The following is a 4147-nucleotide window of genomic DNA, read 5'->3' on the forward strand; positions in this document are numbered from 1 at the left end:
GGGGTTGGGTGGGCTGGGGTGGGCTGGAGGGATGGGCTGGGCTGGTGTGGGCTATGGGGATGGGAATGGGTGGGGTGGGGGGTTGGGGGGCTATGGTGGGGTGACGGGGGCTGGGCTGGGCAGTGGTGGGGTAGGGTGTGCTGGTCTGGGCTGGGCTGGGGTGGGGTGAGCTCGGGTGAGCTGGGCTGGGCTGGGCTTGGGGGTGGGCTGGGGTGGGGTGGGTGGGGCAGGGTGGGCTGGCTGAGTTAGGGTGGGTGAGGTGGGGTGGGGTGAGGTGGGGTGGGTTGAGGTGGGGTGGGGTTGGGTGGGGTGGGGTTGGGTGGGGTGGGGTTGGGTTGGGTGGGGTTGGGTTGGGTGGGGTGGGGTGGGGTGGGCTAGGGTTGGGTGGGGTCGGCCTGGGGGGTGGTGTGGGTAGGTGGGGTGTGCTGGGGTGGGGTGGGCTGGGCTGGGCTGGGCTGGACTGGGCTGGGGTGGGCTGGAGTGGGGTTGGGTGGGGTGGAGTGGGGTTGGGTGGGGAGGACTGGGTTGGGGAGGGCTTGGGTGGGCTGGGCTGGGCTTGGGTGGGCTGGGCTGGGGTTTGGTGGGGAGTAGAGGGCTAGGATGGGGATGGGTGGGATGGGTGGGGTGGGGGGTTGGGGGGCTATGGTGGGGTGACGGGGGTTGGGTGGGGTGTGGTGGGCTGTGGTGTGGTGGGGTGGGGGTTTGGGGTGGGTTGGAGTGGGCTGGGTTGGTTAGGGTGGGATGGGCTGGTCTGGGCTTGTGTTGGGTGGGGTGGGGTGGGGGGTTTGGGGTGGGGGTGGGGGTTTGGGGTGGGGGTTTGGGGTGGGGGTTTGGGGTGGGGGTTTGGGGTGGGGGTTTGGGGTGGGGGTTTGGGGGTGGGGGTTTGGGGTGGGGGTTTGGGGTGGGGGTTTGGGGTGGGGGTTTGGGGTGGGGGTTTGGGGTGGGGTGGGGTGGGGTGGGATGGGCTGGGGTGGGGGGAGGGGAGGGGTGGGGTGGGGTGGACTGGGATGTCGTGGGGTGGGATGGTGTGGGATGGTGTGGGATGGTGTGGGGTGGTGTGGGGTGGTGTGGGGTGGGGTGGGGTGGGGTGGGGTGGGTGGGGGTGGGTGGGGGTGGGTGGGGGTTGGCTGGGCTGGGGAGGGGTGGGGTGGGGTGGGGTGGGGAGGGGTGGGGTGGGGTGGGGTGGGGTGGGGTGGGGTGGGTGGGGGTGGGTGGGGGTGGGCTGGGCTGGGGAGGGGTGGGGTGGGCTGGGCTGGGCTGGGGTGGGGGGAGGGTTGGGGTGGGGATGGGTGGGGTGTGCTGGGGAGCGGTGGGGTGGGGTGGGGTGGGGTGGGGTGGGGTGGGGTGGGGTGGGATGGGGTGGGGTGGGATGGGATGGGGTGGGGGGTGGGGGGTGGGGGGAGGGGTGGGGTGGGGAGGGGTGGGGTGGGGAGGGGTGGGCTAGGATGGGTTGGAGTGGGCCTGGGGGGGTGGTGTGGGTGGGTGGGGTGTGCTGGGCTGGGCTGGGATGTAGTGTGCTGGGGTGGGCTGGGGTGGGGTTGGGTGGGGAATGGAGGGCTAGGATGGGGACGGGTGGGGTGGGGGGTTGGGGGTCTATGGTGGGGTGACAGGGGTTGGGGTGGGCTGTGGTGGTGTGTGTGGTTTGGGGGGTGGGTGGGGGGATGGGCTTGGGTGGGGTATGGGGTGGGGTGAGGGGTGGGGGGTGAGGGGTGGGGGGTGAGGGGTGGGGGTGAGGGGTGGGGGATGAGGGTGAGGGGTGAGTGTGGGGGTGGGGGGTGAGTGTGGGGGTGGGGGGTGAGTGTGGGGGTGAGTGTGGGGGTGAGGGTGGGGGTGAGGGTGGGGGTGAGGGTGGGGGTGGGGGTGGGGGTGGGGGTGGGGGTGGGGTGAGTGGTGGGGGTGAGGGGTGAGGGGTGAGGGGTGAGGGGTGAGGGGTGAGGGGTGGGGGTGAGGGGTGAGGGGTGAGGGGTGAGGGGTGAGGGGTGAGGGGTGGGGGTGAGGGGTGAGGGGTGGGGGTGAGGGGTGAGGGGTGGGGGTGAGGGGTGAGGGGTGGGGGTGAGGGGTGAGGGGTGGGGGTGAGGGGTGGGGGTGGGGTGAGGGGTGAGGGGTGAGGGGTGAGGGGTGAGGGGTGAGGGGTGGGGGTGGGGTGAGGGGTGGGGTGAGGGGTGGGGGTGAGGGGTGGGGGTGAGGGGTGGGGGTGAGGGGTGGGGGGGGTGGGGTGAGGGGTGGGGGTGGGGTGAGGGGTGGGGCTGGGGTGAGGGGTGGGGTGGGGGTGGGGGGTGAGGGGTGGGGGTGGGGGTGAGGGGTGGGGGTGGGGGTGAGGGTGGGGCTGGGGGTGAGGGGTGGGGGTGAGGGGTGGGGGTGAGGGGTGGGGGTGGGGTGAGGGGGGGGTGTGGGTGAGGGGTGGGGTGTGGGGTGGGGTGGGGGGGGGGTGGTGGGGTGGGGGTGGGGTGTGGGGTGGGGTGGGGTGAGGGGTGGGGTGGGTGGGGGTGGGGTGAGGGGTGGGGGTGGGGGGGGTGGGGTGGGGGTGGGGATGGGGTGAGGGGTGGGGATGGGGTGAGGGTGGGGGTGGGTGAGGGGTGGGGATGGGGTGAGGGTGGGGGTGGGGTGAGGGGTGGGTGTGGGGTGGGGGTGGGGTGGGGGTGGGGTGGGGGTGGGTGGGGGTGGGGTGGGGTGGGGGTGGGGTGAGGTAAGGGGTGGGGTGGGGTAGCTCGCTGTCACGATTGATTCTTTACACCAGCTCCATGGTTCCTGTGTCAGTCACTACAGCAGGGTCACAGGGAGAGAGGGGGGAGGGGGGGGGAGAGAGGGGGGAGGGGGGGGAGAGAGGGGGGAGGGGGGAGGGGAGAGGGGGAGGGGGAGGGAGAGAGGGGGGAGGGAGAGAGGGGAGAGGGGGGAGGGAGAGAGGGGGGAGGGGGAGGGAGAGAGGGGTGAGGGAGAGAGGGGTGAGGGAGAGAGGGGGGAGGGAGAGAGGGGGGAGGGAGAGAGGGGGGAGGGAGAGAGGGGGGAGGGTAGGGGGGAGGGGGAGGGAGAGTGGGGGGAGGGGGAGGGAGAGAGGGGGGGAGGGGGGAGGGGGAGGGAGGAGGGAGAGAGGGGGGAGGGGGGGAGAGAGGGGGAGGGGGGAGGGAGAGGGGGGAGGGGGAGGGTGGAGGGGGGAGGGTGAGAGGGTGAGGGTGGAGTGGGGTGAGGGGGAGAGAGGGGTGGGGGAGGGGGGAGGGGGAGGGGAGTGGGGGAGGGAGAGAGGGGGGGGGGAGAGAGGGGAGGGTGTGAGGGGGTGGGGGGAGGTGGGGGAGGGGGGGGGGGTGGGGGTGGGGGTGGGTGAGTGGGGGTGGGGGGGAGGGATGGGGGGAGTGGGGGTGGAGGTGGGGAGGGGGGTGGGGGGTGGGGGTGGGGGTGGGTGTGTGGGGGTGGGGTGGGGGGTGGGGGTGGGTGTGGGGGTGGGTGGGGGTGGGGGGTGGGGTGGGTGTGTGTGGGGGGTGGGGGGGGTGGTGGGGGGTGGGGGGTGGGGTGTGGGGTGGGGGTGGGTGTGGGGGGTGGGGGTGGGGGTGGGGTGGGGGGTGGGGTGTTGGGGGGTGGGGGTGGGGTGGGGGGTGGGGTGGGGTTGGGGAGGGGGGAGGGGGGGGTGGGGGGGGGGGGTGGGGGGGGGTGGGGGGGTGGGGGGGGAGGGTGGGGGGTGGGGGGGGTGGGGGGGTGGGGGGTGGGGGGGGGGGGGGGTGGGGGGGGGTGGGGTGGGGGGTGGGTGTGGGGGGTGGGGGGTGGGGTGGGGGGTGGGGGGGGGGGGTGGGGTGTGGGGGTGGGGGTGGTGGGTTGGGGGTGTGTTGTGGGGGGTGTGTGGGGGGTGGGGTGTGGGGGTGGGTGGGGGTGGGGTGGGGTGGTGGGGGGTGGGTGGTGGGGTGTGGGGGGAGTGGGGGTGGGGTGGTGGTGGGTGGGTGTGTGGGGGGGTGGTGGGTGGGGTGGGGTGGGGGTGGGTGTGTGGGGTGGTGGGTGGGGGGTGTGGGGGGGTGTTGGGGGTGGTGTGGGGGGTGGGGTGTGGGGGGGGTGGGTGTGGTGGGGGTGGTGGGGTGGGGGTGGGGGTGGGTGGTGGGGGTTGGGGGTGGTGGTGGGGGTGGGGGGTGGGGGGTGGGGGTGTGTGGGGTGGGGTGGTGGGTGG

The sequence above is a fragment of the Chiloscyllium punctatum genome, chromosome 3 (genome assembly GCF_047496795.1).
Source record: "Chiloscyllium punctatum isolate Juve2018m chromosome 3, sChiPun1.3, whole genome shotgun sequence".
Classification (NCBI taxonomy): domain Eukaryota; kingdom Metazoa; phylum Chordata; class Chondrichthyes; order Orectolobiformes; family Hemiscylliidae; genus Chiloscyllium; species Chiloscyllium punctatum.